The sequence below is a fragment of the Ovis canadensis genome, chromosome 8 (assembly GCF_042477335.2).
Source record: "Ovis canadensis isolate MfBH-ARS-UI-01 breed Bighorn chromosome 8, ARS-UI_OviCan_v2, whole genome shotgun sequence".
In the NCBI taxonomy this organism is placed as follows: Eukaryota; Metazoa; Chordata; class Mammalia; order Artiodactyla; family Bovidae; genus Ovis; species Ovis canadensis.
This window is the reverse complement of record NC_091252.1, coordinates 100,038,547-100,055,092: the sequence shown is the minus strand read 5'-3', so window position 1 is coordinate 100,055,092 and position 16,546 is coordinate 100,038,547. Positions and strand designations below refer to the sequence as shown.

Sequence of the window (16,546 nt, the reverse complement as noted above, 5' to 3'; positions counted from 1 at the left end):
ACCATCTGCAGTGATTTTGGAGCCCCCCAAAATAAAGTCTGACACTGTTTCTACTGTTTCCCCATCTACTTGCCATGAAGTGATGGGACCAGATGCCATGATCTTCGTTTTCTGAATGGTGAGCTTTAAGCCAACTTTTTCACTCTCCTCTTTCACTTTCATCAAGAGGCTTTTTAGTTCCTCTTCACTTTCTGCCATAAGGGTGGTGTCATCTGCATATCTGAGGTTATTGATATTTCTCCCAGCAATCTTGATTCCAGCTTGTGTTTCTTCCAGCCCAGCGTTTCTCATGATGTACTCTGCATAGAAGTTAAATAAGCAGGGTGACAATATACAGCCTTGATGTAGTCCTTTTCCTATTTGGAACCAGTCAGTTGTTCCATGTCCAGTTCTAACTGTTGCTTCCTGACCTGCATACAGATTTCTCAAGAGGCAGGTCAGGTGGTCTGGTATTCCCATCTCTTTCAGAATTTTCCACAGTTTATTGTGATCCACACAGTCAAAGGCTTTGGCATAGTCAATAAAGCAGAAATAAATGTTTTTCTGGAACTCTCTTGCTTTTTCGATGATCCAGCGGATGTTGGCAATTTGATCTCTGGTTCCTCTGCCTTTTCTAAAACCAGCTTGAACATCAGGGAGTTCACGGTTCACGTATTGCTGAAGCCTGGCTTGGAGAATTTTGAGCATTACTTTACTAGCGTGTGAGATGAGTGCAATTGTGCGATAGTTTGAGCATTCTTTGGCATTGCCTTTCTTTGGGATTGGAATGAAAACTGACCTTTTCCAGTCCTGTGGCCACTGCTGAGTTTTCCAAATTTGCTGGCACATTGACTGCAGCACTTTCACAGCATCATCTTTCAGTATTTGAAACAGCTCAACTGGAATTCCATCACCTCCACTAGCTTTGTTCGTAGTGATGCTTTCTAAGGCCCACTTGACTTCACATTCCAGGATGTTTGGCTCTGGGTGAGTGATGACACCACTGTGATTATCTGGGTCGTGAAGATCTCTTTTGTACAGTTCTTCTGTGTATTCTTGTCACCTCTTCTTAATATCTTCTGCTTCTGTTAGGTCCATGCCATTTCTGTCCTTTATCGAGCCCATCTTTGCATGAAATGTTCCCTTGGTATCTCTAATTTTCTTAAAGAGATCTCTAGTCTTTCCCATTCTGTTGTTTTCCTCTATTTCTTTGCATTGATTGCTGAAGAAGGCTTTCTTATCTCTTCTTGCTATTGTTTGGAACTCTGCATTCAGATGCTTATATCTTTCCTTTTCTCCTTTGCTTTTCGCCTCTCTTCTTTTCACAGCTATTTGTAAGGCCTCCCCAGACAGCCATTTTGCTTTTTTGCATTTCTTTTCCATGGGGATTGTCTTGATCCCTGTCTCCTGTACAATGTCATGAACCTCATTCCATAGTTCATCAGGCACTCTATCTATCAAATCTAGACCCTTAAATCTATTTCTCATTCCACTGTATAATCATAAGGGATTTGATTTAGGTCATACCTGAATGGACTTCCCAGGTGGCTCAGATGGTAAAGTGTCTGCCTCCAATGCGGGAGACCCGGGTTCGATCCCTGGGTTGGGAAGATCTCCTGGAGAAGGAAATGGCAACGCACTCCAGTATTCTTACCTGGAGAATCCCAGGGACAGAGGAGCCTGGTAGGCTACAGTCCATGGGGTCGCAAAGAGTCGGGCATGACTGAGCAACTTCACTTCACTTCACTTCACTTCACTTGAATGGTCTAGTGGTTTTCCCTACTTTCTTCAATTTAAGTCTGAATTTGGCAATAAGCAGTTCATGATCTGAGCCACAGTCAGCTCTCTGTCTTGTTTTTGCTGACTGTATAGAGCTTCTCCATCTTTGGCTGCAAAGAATATAATCAATCTGATTTCGGTGTTGACCATCTGGTGATGTCCATGTGTAGAGTCTTCTCTTGTGTTGTTGGAAGAGGGTGTTTGCTATGACCAGTGCATTTTCTTGGCAAAACTCTATTAGTCTTTGCCCTGCTTCATTCCGCATTCCAAGGCCAAATTTGCCTCTTACCCCAGGTGTTTCTTGACTTCCTACTTTTGCATTCCAGTCCCCTATAATGAAAAGGACATCTTTTTTGGGTGTTAGTTCTAAAAGGTCTTGTAGGTCTTCATAAAACCGTTCAACTTCAGTTTCTTCAGTGTTACTGGTTGGGGCATAGACTTGGATAACTGTGATATTGAATGGTTTGCCTTGGAGACGAACAGAGATCATTCTGTCGTTTTTGAGATTGCATCCAAGTACTGCATTTCGGACTCTTTTGTTGACCATGATGGCTACCCCATTTCTTCTGAGGGATTCCGGCCCACAGTAGTAGATATAACGGTCATCTGAGTTAAATTCACCCATTCCAGTCCATTTTAGTTCGCTGATTCCTAGAATGTTGACGTTCAGTCTTGCCATCTCTTGTTTGACCACTTCCAATTTGCCTTGATTCATGGACCTGACATTCCAGGTTCCTATGCAATATTGCTCTTTACAGCATTGGATCTTGCTTCTATCACCAGTCACATCCACAAGTGGGTATTGTTTTTGCTTTGGCTCCATCCCTTCATTCTTTCTGGAGTTATTTCTTCACTGATCTCCAGTAGCATATTGGGCACCTACTGACCTGGGGAGTTCCTCTTTCAGTATCCTATCATTTTGCCTTTTCATACTGTTCATGGGGTTCTCAAGGCAAGAATGCTGAAGTGGCTTGCCATTCCCTTCTCCAGGGGACCACATTCTGTCATGGCAAATAGATGGGGAAAAAAGTGGAAACAGTGACAAATTTTATTTTCTTGGGCTCCAAAAATCATTGCAGACCATGACTTCAGCACAAAATTAAAAGGTGCTGCTCCTTGACTGAACATCTGTGACAAAACTAGATAGCATATTCAAAAGAGACATCACTTTGCCAACAAAGGTCCGTCTAGTCAAGGCTGTGGTTTTTCCAGTGCTCATGTGTGGATGTGAGAGTTGGACCATAAAGATGCTTAGGTACATGACAGGAATGATATTTTGTCTATCTGTTTGGGTTTGTAGCTTTTTTTGTGTTTATGTTATTAATCTCTCACACTTCTCCAGATCTACGAAAAGGAGCATTTCCTGTTCAGTGAAACCTGTCCTCAAAACCTAATTGTCAGGAATTTTTGCTGTTGATCAAATCTCATTGGTTTCTGTCTCCTCTTAATGGTCGGCACATTGGTGAATTCGGAGGTGTGATGGTAAGGACAGAAGCGCCTCTGAGGGGTGTGAGTGGTGACAGACAGGATAACACATGTCACTTCTGCGTGAACTCGTCTGGGAGGGAGCACTGGACAGGGAAGCTTGCACCCCCAGCCTTCCTGCCGCCAGCTCTCCCTGGAGTGCTCTCAGCCAGGCCCCCAGCAGACAGGCAGTGGGGATGGTGGCTGACTCACAGTTTATGCGGGTTCTCCCAGGTCTTTGCTCGCTCTCTTTCCTGACCCCACGCTACTCTCCCTTTCTTTAAAGGAGCACATGTGGGTCCCTCCGGAGCTGTTGGCATTGTGTGCCTCTGTTCAGCTGGCAGTGGGTATCGCTCAAGGACCACAGCCAGCAACGCCCACAGCGTTTGCTGGCCCAGAGCCTGAGAACTTGAGCCCATTCCCAGACATAACCAGAATTTCTCTGTTACGGACAACTCACCGTCGTGTGTGACGCTGCTACAGCTGGGTTTACTCCCTCCTTGGTAAACACGTGTGAATACGTTTGGGGGTGTGTGCAGCTGCCTGGGAAAATGTGTGGGGAAAGGAAATGCTTAGAAGCTGTGTTCCCCATGGCTTGACAGCTCCAGTAGCTGATTGTTGCTTCCATTCTTCCTGGAAAGCTGACTTTCTGACTTGCGAAGTCACATCCTTACTGCTGAGGGACTGGCCACCTCCACTTCTTCTCAGAGAATCTCAGGGGGTGTGGAAAGAAGCAGAGACAGGCTGGCTGTCCCTGGTCAGCTTCTCAGCCCCACGCTGTCCCATGGCCTTTGGTCAGGGTCGCTGTTGGGAAAGACTGATGGTTAGGAGGTGCTGAAGAGGCAGGATGGAGGTAGGAGATGGGAGGCCCCAGAGAAGGTTAGGTCACATTTTCTTGCCTCTGGCCTAAGACTGAGGTTTACAGAATGAACAGCAAGGTACAGCATGGTCTTTGGAGTAATTTAGCAAATTGGACAGTTTCTGAGCTCTTGGATGAGTGATATTTCTTATCGTTGTTCTTGGAAGCTAGCCTCAGCTCCATCTCCATGCTCCTTAACTTCAGATCTGCGACTTTTGAAATTACTGTTGAAGCCCCTGAGCTGGCAGACAGGCTCTGCTACGTGTTGCCTCCTTGGAACTCACGGCAAGGGGTGGAGAGCTAACAGGGCATGAGCACAGGAGGAGCTCAGCTGTGTCTTTATCTTTGTATGGTGTTGCCCCCAAAACCTCTTACAGCTCTAAACCTGGCCAAGCAACACCATGTTTTTGCTGCCTTCACCATCCCCGGAGGCTAACATGGCAGTTGCATTAGCCTCCCCTCCCGACTGCAGAGCGCCGCGCCGCAGCCCCTCTTAGGAAAGGCTGGACCACTCGCCGGTGAGACACGCTGTGAGACCGTGTAACATGGTGTGAGATGGTGCGACACTGTGTGTGTGAGATGGTGTGACACGGTGTGTGTGAGATGGTGCGACACGGTGTGTGTGAGATAGTGTGACACGGTGTGTGTGAGATGGTGCGACACGGTGTGTGTGAGATGGTGCGACACCGTGTGTGTGAGATGGTGTGACACGGTGTGTGTGAGATGGTGCGACACGGTGTGTGTGAGATAGTGTGACATGGTGTGAGATGGTGTGACACGGTGTGTGTGAGATGGTGTGACACGGTGTGTGTGAGATGGTGCGACACTGTGTGTGTGAGATGGTGTGACACGGTGTGTGTGAGATAGTGTGACACGGTGTGTGTGAGATGGTGTGACACGGTGTGTGTGAGATAGTGTGACACGGTGTGTGTGAGATAGTGTGACACGGTGTGAGATGGTGTGACACGGTGTGTGTGAGATGGTGTGACACGGTGTGTGTGAGATGGTGTGACACGGTGTGTGTGAGATAGTGTGACACGGTGTGTGTGAGATGGTGCGACACTGTGTGTGTGAGATGGTGTGACACGGTGTGTGTGAGATAGTGTGACACGGTGTGTGTGAGATGGTGTGACACTGTGTGTGTGAGATGGTGCGACACGGTGTGAGATGGTGCGACACGGTGTGAGATGGTGTGACGCTGTGTGCTGTGTGTAACAGTGTGACACAGTGTGAGACTGTGACGTGGTGTAAGATGGTGTGACACTGTGTGTGAGATGGTGTGACACAGTGATCCCAGAGTCTACACTACTGGAACCGGAGCCGAGAGTGGCTGCAGTCCTGCCTTACTAAATTATTCGCAGGTTTATCCAGCTCCGGGACCTGGGTGTGCAACAGGACTCACCCTCCCTTCCCCACAGCGCGCCGTTCCTGCGTGAGTAGTGTGTGTGCCTTTGCCTCCGAGGGGCGCTGTCCGGCTCTTTCACTCAGGCGGTCTCGGGTCGGCGGGCTGGGTGACGCGTGCCGGGCCTCCGCGTGCCTTCCAGAGGCCAGGGCTTCTCCCCAGCCTACTCCTTGTCAGCAGTGGCCTTTCCCAGGGCAAATCCTGCTTCTGCGCACTGTCGTCTTGTGTAATACGAGTATCAGAGCCCCTGTGTTCCTCTGGTTCTAGCAGATTAGATAGAGAGTGCGAGTGACTGTAACGAGCTGTGCTCGCTGCTCGGATGACGTGGGAGGCCCGAGCCGGCTGCCAGCCCGGCTTCCTGCCTGCACAGCGGGCCGCCTTTGTCCAGCCCCGCTCCCCGCCCCTTGAATCTGCACTGCTTCTCCGCTTAGCACACGCCTGAGTGTGCCAGGTGCTGCCACTCCCGACTCGAGCTCGTTGATCCTGATGGTCTGCTCCTTGGCACTCAGGTGTCTGCCGTGCTGCGGAGTGTCCCTGTGCGGGCCTGTATATGTCGCTGTGGAAGGATGCTGCAGGCCCATGCCAAGATTAGAATCAAACCCTTCTGGGCAACTCTGAGGTCCTTCCTCAGGCAGAAAGCCCATTGACGTCAGCCCCTGGGGAGCATGGTCTGGCCTCATTGTCAGTTAAAAGTGTTCACTTTCAGAAGGAGATAGAGAAAGGGCTGGGTGTTTTTAGAAAATTCAGTTTAATAAGGGCACCTGTTCTCTGCCTTGCGTGGTTTTCCTTTTGCCCTTTCTCTTTCACGGACTTTATCCTCAAGCAGACTCTGTCTCAGGGCCTGTCCTGACCCTCACCCTGAGGTAGCTCCATCCTTTGGGGGCTCAGACAGTATTCGCCTCCTAAAGAAAGGATTGATGCCCTCCAGCAGGTGGTCCCGCCTCCTGCAGGCCCTCCCGTCTTGCCCCTGAGGCTGCAGCACCCAGGGCCACAATGCCCGGTGTCCCCCGGCACCCCCTTTGTAGCACGTGAAGGTCCCTCCACTGGGGTAATTCTCTTCCCTTAGTTTATCAAGCAAGTCATTCTTTCAGGACACATCTCAAGCCTATATGGTCTTCCCTATACGCCAAACACACACATGCTCCAGGAAGACTTGATCGTCCTCCCTTCCAGGTACCAACGTATCTTGGCCTCTCACCTCTTGGTATTTTGAGACTACTTATATCTGCCTCCTCTCCAGACCGACTCTTGTGAGGGCAGAAGCCACCTTATTTACTTGCACACTCCAGCATTCTTGCCTGGAGAATTCCACTGACAGAGGAGCCTGGTGGGCTACAGTCCATGGGGTCTCAAGAGTAAGACACCGCTGCGCAACGACACCGCCACCGCCGTGTGGGAACATGTTAGGAAGTCAACAGAACTGTTTTTGAGGAATCGCAGAAGGTGGCACTCTCTCAGCTGGGACCGGAGCGGGGCTGCCGGGGTCACCGTTCACGGAGCCCTCCTCTCACATGAGAGCCCAGCGAGAGTGGCCCTGTGTGGACGGGGTTCTAATTCTGCACACAAGCCGAGGACAGAGCGCGCTCAGCTGTGGACAGCATGGAGAGCCCGGAGCCTGAGCAGATGGTGTCTCAGCAGAGCTAAGGGCGGCCCCTCTGCAGGCGCCCCAGGGCACGGAGAGCCCCGAGGCCGAGCGGGTGGTGTCTCAGCAGAGCTGAGGGCAGCCCTTCTGCAGGCGCCCCAGGGCATGGAGAGCCCAGAGCCTGAGCGGGTGGTGTCTCAGCAGAGCTGAGGGCAGCCCTTCTGTAGGTGCTCCAGGGCACGGAGAGCCCCGAGCCTGAGCGGGTGGTGTCTCAGCAGAGCTGAGGGCGGTCCCTCTGCAGGCGCTCCAGGGCACGGAGAGCCCCAAGCCTGAGCGGGTGGTATCTCAGCAGAGCTGAGGGCAGCCCTTCTGCAGGCGCTCCAGGGCACAGAGAGCCCGGAGGCTGAGCGGGTGGTGTCTCAGCAGAGCTAAGGGTGGTCCCTCTGCAGGCGCTCCAGGGCACAGAGAGCCCCGAGCTGGAGCAGGTGGTGCCTCAGCAGAGCTGAGGGCAGCCCTTCTGCAGGTGCTCCAGGGCACGGAGACCCCCGAGACCGAGCGGGTGGTGCCTCGGCAGAGCTGAGGGTGGTCCCTCTGCAGGCACTCTGGTTTTCTCAGGAATTCGCACCCAGGCGTCTGAAGTCAGGGCCTTTTGTGCCAACAAAATATCATCCTTCGGTCTATCTATCGAGCTGGAGCATGCTTCATAACTGATGTCTATTGTGCATATACAAGGCATTTAACTGAGGTGCCGTTAGTGAGACGCAAGAGAATCTGATATTACAAATAGCACTTCTGACTTTGCCCTCCCAATTGTAATACTGACAGAATGCAGATATCAGACATTGAATATCTTGCAGTTTCCCAGCCAGGGCTGCCTACGATCCTGCATAGATAGACCCTTCAAATGTCTCACTTTCTCTCATTAGTACTATCTATAAAATCATCTGCATGGTAACTTTATCTTCTGTTTAAGAGAAAAAAAAAATTCATGTGAACGTTAAATTGTACCTTTTTCCTCAGAGTTTGTCCTAAGGGGACAAGAAACCTAGTAAGTTGCGGAATGTATGTGTTGCTCTGACACCAGAGATAAACTGATGCTAAAATACTTCCAGCGGTGGTCCACTTGGCAAAACCTCTTATGGCTGGCACTTGGAAGATGAAATTCCATTCCAGTCACAATGAACCTGCAGCATTGTCTTTAGAAAAGTAGGTATAAAGCTGCATAGGATGAACCATGTAATCTGCAGCAAAAGTTACTTTAAATTCAAATCTGATCTTCCAAATTCTCTTCTGTCCCCATTTGACACAATATAATGAATAGCATCTTAATCCCCGCCCAGTTCTCTAATATTCTGTGTGATGTTACCTGCAAAAGGTAAAGAAGGACACGCTGAGTATGTGCTCATGTTGGGAGACACTAAGAGAAGTGATATTTAAAAAACAGCAGCAGCAGCAGCTTTCCTGAGGCATCATTTGCTCATTTGAAGCATGCAATTATATGGTTTGGGGTATATTCATAGATCCTTGCAGCCGTCACCGCAGTCAGTTTTGGAACATCTTTGTTACTTCAGAACGGAACTGCGTGCCCTTTAGCGCCCAGCCCCTGACCGTGGCTCCGTCGCCCTCGCGTGTCCCTAAGCAGCCCCAGCGCTCCGTCCCTACTGCTCTGACTTCTGTAGGAGCGGGATCGCATGGAGCATGGTCTTCTGTGACTGGCTTCTTTCACGCAGCGTAATGTCTTCAAGGTTTGTCCATGTTGTAGCGTGTGTAGAAATTGCCTCACTCACTTCTGTGGACAAATACTATTCCTTTTGATAGATATACCTCATTTTGTCTCTCCACTCTCCAGTCAATGGACATTTGGATTATTTTCACCTTTTGGCTATTGCTGGTAATGCTGTTATAAACATTTGTGCTTTGTTGATATTCTCTGTTGTTTTTCTGTCCTTAGTTGCATTAATTTCTACTCTTATAATCTTTATAATCTCCTTCCTTCTGCTTGCTCTATGTTTAGTTTGCAGTGTCTTTTTCAGTGTCGTAAAGTGGAAGGATAGGTTATGGATTTGTGATCTTTCTGCTTTATTGATAAAGGCATTTGCAGCTATATATTTCCACCTAAGCACTGCTTTAACTGCATTCTATAAATTTTGTTATGCTGTCTTCGTTTTCATTCATCTGAAAGTATTTTCTGATGCCCTTTTTAGTTCTTCTTTGACCCATTGGTTGTTGAGTGTTGTTTAACTTTCATTTATTTGTGACTTTTCCAAATCTCCATGTTGTTGATTCTGAATTTTATTCCATTGTGACCAGAGAACATACTTCTCATTATTTTTATCTTTGTTAATTCGTTAAGGTTGTTTTGTGGTCTAATATCTGGTCTGTCCTGGAGACTCTTCTGTGTGCTCTCGAGAAGAGTGTGTCCCGCTGCTGGTGCGTGGAGTGTCCTGTGTTGCCCATGTCTTCTCATTCCTTCTTGATCTTCTGCCTCATTGTAAATTGGGGTATTGCAGTCTCTCTTATTGTTGACTTGTCCTTTTCCCTCTTAAATTATGTCAGTTTTTGCTTCATATATTTCAGTGCTATGATGTTAAGTGCATGTATCTTTGTTATATCTTCCAGATGGATTCGCCTTTTTATCATTATGAAATAGCCCTATCTCTCTCTAGTAACATATTTTTTGTTTTAAACTCTGTTTTGCCTGATACTAGTCACTCCAGCTTTCATGTGGGTACTATTTTCCTGATAATATCTTTTTCATCTTTTTACTTTAAACCTATTTACATCTTTGAATTTAAAGTACGTCTTCAGTAGATAATCAAGAGTTTTTAATCCAGTCTGACAATTTTTGCCTTTTAGTTGGATTGTTTAACCTATTTACATTTAATGTTATTATTAATATAGTTGAATTTTAAACTTTTATTTTATATTGGAGTATAGTTGGTTAACCGTGTTGTGTTAGTTATAGTTGGATTTAAGCCTGCCATTTTAGTTTTGCCCCTGTGTATCTCATTTAGAGATATATCTCATTTTTGTTTCTCTGTTTTTCCTTGACTGATTCCTTTGGCATTGCATAATATTTTCTAAGGTAACATTTTAATCTCATGGTAACATTTTAATCTCATTAATGATTTTTTTCATTCTATTTTTTCTTTCTGACTGCAAGCTGCTCGCATCTCCTATTATATCCGGCCGCTTCTTACATTTATGATTATAGATAGCTTTCTCTTCATATGCCCCCAGTTCAGGTTCCTTGCTTTTTCCTTAGGCAGCAGCCCTTATTAAGGTTATTTATCCCAGTTTTCATGTTTTTATCACACTGGGGAAGGGACTAGGATTTACAACTTAACCTAAGTGTTTCGCTAGAGACAGGAGAGATTGCTGGCTGAGCCAAGGAGTCCCCTGCTTTCCCTGCCTGTTCAACTAGCGGTTCCTTGAGCAACTAGTATTATTGCTGAATAATCTCCCTGGGGTTCATTCATAGCTCTTAAAATTCAGTTGGGAAGAATTCCCTGGCAGCCTTGTGGTTAGGATTCCGTGCTTTCACTGCAGGGGGCACAGCTTTGATCTTTGATGGCAAACTGAGATCCCACAAGACAAAAAAATAAAGTTGTCGTTAAGCACTAAGGAAATATGTTTCTGTTTGTTTGTTTTATTTAATAAGAGGAAGTTGTTATGTTGAAGGAAAAGGAAGGTTTCACTTCATGAGGTTAATTCTACAAAGCCAAGCCTGACGCATAAAATAATTCTCTGAGGTGCAATTATTAGGACGACTGATAGGAACCAGTACTCACTACTCCTAGGAATGGTGACTAAGTTCCATTCAGTTCAGTTCAGTCACTCAGTCGTGTCCAACTCTTTGCGACCCCATGAATTGCAGCTCGCCAGACCTCCCTGTCCATCACCAACTCCCGGAGTTTACCCAGACTCATGTCCATTGAGTTGGTGATGCCATCCAGCCATCTCATCCTCTGTCATCCCCTCCTCCTCCTGCCCCCAATTCCTCCCAGCATCAGAGTCTTTTCCAATGAGTCAACTCTTTGCATGAGGTGGCCAAAGTACTGGAGTTTCAGCATTAGCATCATTCCTTCCAAAGAACACCCAGGACTGATCTCCTTCAGAATGGACTGGTTGGATCTCCTTGCAGTCCAAGGGACTCTCAAGAGTCTTCTCCAGCACCACAGTTCAAAAGCATCAATTCTTCTGTGCTCAGTTTTCGTCACAGTCCAACTATCACATCCATACATGACCACTGGAAAAACCATAGCCTTGACTAGACGGACCTTTGTTGGCAAACTAATGTCTCTGCTTTTGAACAGAATGTCTACTGCTGCTGCTGCTGCTGAGTCGCTCCAGTCGTGTCCGACTCTGGGTGACCCCACAGACGGCAGCCCCCCAGGCTCCCCGGTCCCTGGGATTCTCCAGGCAAGAACACTGGAGTGGGTTGCCATTTCCTTCTCCAGTACATGAAAGTGAAAAGTGAAAGTGAAGTCGCTCAGTCATGTCCAACTCCCAGCGACCCCATGGACTGCAGCCCACGAGGCTCCTCCATCAGTGGGATTTTCCAGGCAAAAGTACTGGAGTGGGGTGCCATCGCCTTCTCCGAATAGACTGTCTAAGTTGGTCATAACTTTCCTTCCAAGGAGTAAGCATCTTTTAATTTCATGGCTGCAGTCACCATCTGCAGTGACTTTGGAGCCCCCCCAAATAAAGTCTGACACGGTTTCCACTGTTTCCCCATCTATTTGCCATGAAGTGATGGGACCAGATGCCATGATCTTCGTTTTCTGAATGGTGAGCTTTAAGCCAACTTTTTCACTTTCCTCTTTCACTTTCATCAAGAGGCTTTTTAGTTCCTCTTCACTTTCTGCCATAAGGGTGGTGTCATCTGCATATCTGAGGTTATTGATATTTCTCCCGGCAATCTTGATTCCAGCTTGTGTTTCTTCCAGCCCAGCGTTTCTCATGATGTACTCTGCATAGAAGTTAAATAAGCAGGGTGACAATATAGAGCCTTGACGTACTCCTTTTCCTGTTTGGAACCCGTCTGTTGTTCCATGTCCAGTTCTAACTGTTGCTTCCTGACCTGCATATAGGTTTCTCAAGAGGCAGGTCAGGTGGTCTGGTATTCCCATCTCTTCAGAATTTTCCACAGTTTATTGTGATCCACACAGTCAAAGGCTTTGGCATAGTCAATAAAGCAGAAATAGATGTTTTTCTGGAACTCTCTTGCTTTTTCGATGATCCAGCGGATGTTGGCAATTTGATCTCTGGTTCCTCTGCCTTTTCTAAAACCAGCTGGAACATCTGGAAGTTCACAGTTCATGTATTGCTGAAGCCTGGCTTGGAGAATTTTGAGCATTACTTTACTAGCGTGTGAGATGAGTGCAATTGTGCGATAGTTTGAGCATTCTTTGGCATTGCCTTTCTTTGGGATTGGAATGAAAACTGACCTTTTCCAGTCCTGTGGCCACTGCTGAGTTTTCCAAATTTGCTGGCACATTGACTGCAGCACTTTCACAGCATCATCTTTCAGTATTTGAAACAGCTCAACTGGAATTCTATCACCTCCACTAGCTTTGTTCGTAGTGATGCTTTCTAAGGCCCACTTGACTTCACATTCCAGGATGTTTGGCTCTGGGTGAGTGATGACACCACCGTGATTATCTGGGTCATGAAGATCTCTTTTGTACAGTTCTTCTGTGTATTCTTGCCACCTCTTCTTAATATCTTCTGCTTCTGTTAGGTCCATGCCATTTCTGTCCTTTATTGAGCCCATCTTTGCATGAAATGTTCCCTTGGTATCTCTAATTTTCTTGAAGAGATCTCTATTCTTTCCCATTCTGTTGTTTTCCTCTATTTCTTTGCATTGATCACTGAGGAAGGCTTTCTTATCTCTCCTTGCTATTGTTTGGAACTCTGCATTCAGATGCTTATATCTTTCCTTTTCTCCTTTGCTTTTCACCTCTCTTCTTTTCGCAGCTATTTGTAAGGCCTCCCCAGACAGCCATTTTGCTTTTTTGCATTTCTTTTCCATGGGGATGGTCTTGATCCCTGTCTCCTATACAATGTCACAAACCTCCATCCATAGTTCATCTGGCACTCTATCTATCAGATCTAGTCCCTTAAATCTATTTCTCACTTCCACTGTATAATCATAAGGGATTTGATTTAGGTCGTACCTGAATGGTCTAGTGGTTTTCCGTACTTTCTTCAATTTAAGTCTGAATTTGGCAATAAGCATTTCATGATCTGAACCACAGTCAGCTCCCGGTCTTATTTTTGCTGACTGTGTAGAGTTTCTCCATCTTTGGCTGCAAAGAATATAATCAGTCTGATTTCGGTGTTGACCATCTGGTGATGTCCATGTGTCGAGTCTTCTCTTGTGTTGTTGGAAGAAGGTGTTTGCTATGACCAGTGTGTTCTCTTGACAAAACGCTATTAGCCTTTGCCCTGCTTCATTCCGTATGCCAAGGCCAAATTTGCCTGTTACCCCAGGTGTTTCTTGACTTCCTACTTTTGCATTCCAGTCCCCTATAATGAAAAGGACATCTTTTTGGGGTGTTAACTGTAAAAGGTCTTGTAGGTCTTCATAGAACCGTTCAACTTCAGTTTCTTCAGCATTACTGGTTGGGGCATAGACTTGGATTACAGTGAATTGAATGGTTTGCCTTGGAAACGAACAGAGATCATTCTGTCTTAAGACTGGAAATTTTTCATCTTTACCCTGTAGTCACAATTAGTTTTTTTATTATGGGTAAAATACCCATAGCATAAAAGTAATCATTTAAAATAATATTCTGTTATATGTATATAGCACGATTTGTTGACCCATTCATCCACCAGCAAACACGTGGGTCGTTTCCACCTTTTGTCCATTGTGAATAAAGTTGCTAAGAATATCAGAGCACAAGTATGTTTCAGTCCCTGCTTTCACTTCTTTTGGGCATAAACCCAGAGGTAAAACTGCTTAAAGTTTGAGAAGTTGTCGTATCACTTTTTCATAATGGCTGCATCATTTCACATTTCCATCAGCCACTAACTAACGAAGGTTCCGGTTTCTCCACATCCTTGTTATTTTCTTTTGTTGTTTTTTATTTTGGTATTTTGATAGGAGTCATCCTGATGGGTGTGAACTGGCCACTGTATTTTTGAGTTACTTTTTAGTGGTTGCTCTAGGGCCTGCCATATATATCTTAACAAACTAGACGCAGCTTCAAATTTATACTAGCTTACGTCCAGTGATGGGGTCTTTGTTGTTGTTCAGTCCCTCAGTCGTGTCTGACTCTTTCACGACCCCATGGACTGTAGCCCACCAAGTTTCTCTGTCTGTGGAAATTCTCCAGGCAGGAATACTGGAGTGGGTTACCATTTCCTTCTCCAGAGGATCTTCACGACCCAGAGACTGAACTCTCATCTCCTGCTTGGCAGGAAAATTCTTTATCACTGAGCTGCATGGACGAAGGTCCATATAGTCAAAGCTGTGATTTTTCCAGTAGTCACATGCAATGTGAGGAGAGTTGGTTTGTAATGAAGGCTGAGCACCGAAGAATTGATGCTTGCAAACTGTGGTGCTAGAGAAGACTCTTGAGCGTCCCTTGGACTGCAAGGAGATCAAATCAGGCAATCCTAAAAGGAATCAACCCTGAATATTCATTAGAAGGACTGATGGTGAAACTCTAATACTTTGGCCGCCTGATCCCAAGAGCCAGCTCATTGGAAAAGGCCTTGATGCTGGGAAAGATGGAAGGTGGGAGGAGAAAGGAGTGGCAGGGGATGAGGTGCTTGGATGGCATCATTGACTCAGTGGACGTGAATTAGAGCAAACTCCGGGAGACAGTGGGGGACAGAGGAGCCTGGTGTGCTGTAGTCTATGGAGTCTCAAAGAGTCAGACACAGCTGAGCAACTGAACCAGTCCAGTGACATCTAGAAATGCTGCTAGTATTACTATACAGCCCTATTCCTTTCCCCCCTTTTGGTGGTATTACTATTATACGTATTAAGTTTAATATAATGCAAATCCAACGATATATTTTCATACAACATATTTTTGTAATTATTACTTTATCATCTGTCGCCATTTCTGTGGCAGTTACAGCTTTGTCCCCACCCACTTCCTTTGTGCTGTTATTGGCAGATACATTATATTTCTATGACATTTCTTATGTTATAGGACCAAAAAATATAATATAGCCATTACTTTATATAATTATTTTTATATAGTAGCTTTTTTAGTGAGTTATGAATCAGAAAAAAATATGCATTTACAATGTCTTTTAAAACTATTTCTACTAGTGGTCTTTACTCATGTGTATGAGAATTATAATCTTATAATTATAATTCTGTTAATTTTTTTATAAAACAAGTTTTCTAGCAACAAGTTATTTCAGTTTTTGCTTTGGGATAGTTCTTCATTTCCCCTTCATTTTTGAGGTATATCTTTGTTGTATGGAGACTTCTTTGTTGACAGGGTTTTTTTTCCTTTGAGCACTTCAAATGTGTTTTGGGCTGCCTCCTGGACTCTGTTGTTTCTCCTGAGAAGTGAGCTTTTAACTTTGTTGTGGTTCCTTTTAATGCACATTCGTTTTCTCTTGCTTTTTTCAAGGTTCTCTTCTGTCTTTGCCATTCAGTATTTTTACAATGATATGTCTATTTGAGGGTCTTTCTTTCAAGTTGATCACGTTTGAAGTTCACTCACCTTCCTAGGTGTGTAGGCTATCAGTTATAGTTTTTCAGTAAATTGGAGAAGTTTGAGGCATTATTTATTTGAAGACTTCTTTTTTCTCTGTCCTTTTGGTGCTTGTATTATGTGTGGGTTAGTACATTTAATGGTACTCCACTTTTCTGTAAAGTTCTGTTCCTTTTTGTTTTCTCTCTGTTCAAACTTTATCAAACTTTCTTCAAGTCTGCTAATTCTTTCTTCTGCCGGTCTACATCTACTGTTGAGCTCCCCTAGTCTTTCTTGGCCGGGCCACACAGCATGTCTTAGTTCCCCGACCAGGGATGGAACCCACGTCCCCTACATTGGAAGCACAGCGTCTTAATCACTGGACTGCCAGGGAAGTACCTAGTTGAGTTTTCATTGCACGTTTGAACTCCACAATTTCCATCTGGTTCTTTTTTTTTTATATATACGTTTCTCTTTCTTTTCCGATATTGTCAATTTGATGTGACATTGTCATTTTGCCTTTTACTTCTTTAGTCATGGTTTCTTTTAGTTCTGTGAGCACGTTTATAACGACTGCTCTGACATCTCCTATGAAATCTGGCATCTGGTTGCTCTCACGGTCAGCTTCTGCTTCTGTTTTACCTTCCCTCCCGCCCCCAGCCTTTTTCCCAGTGTTCGGGTCATACTTCCCAGTTTATCTACATGTGTCATGATTTTTCTAGGAAACTGGACATTTCAGATAACATATTAGAGCCATTCTGGGTTCTGGTCCTCCTTATGACCGGGGCTTGTTGTTGTATTTGCTTGCTTATTTG

General features: G+C 45.5%; 1 non-coding gene across 1 annotated transcript; it reads left to right on the top strand.

The window, feature by feature from the left end:
• The first annotated feature begins 1,517 nt into the window (after positions 1–1,517).
• On the top strand, positions 1,518–1,589 carry TRNAW-CCA (transfer RNA tryptophan (anticodon CCA)). The gene has a single exon. It is a non-coding gene; the product is annotated as a tRNA-Trp (tRNA).
• The last annotated feature ends 14,957 nt before the right edge of the window (positions 1,590–16,546 follow it).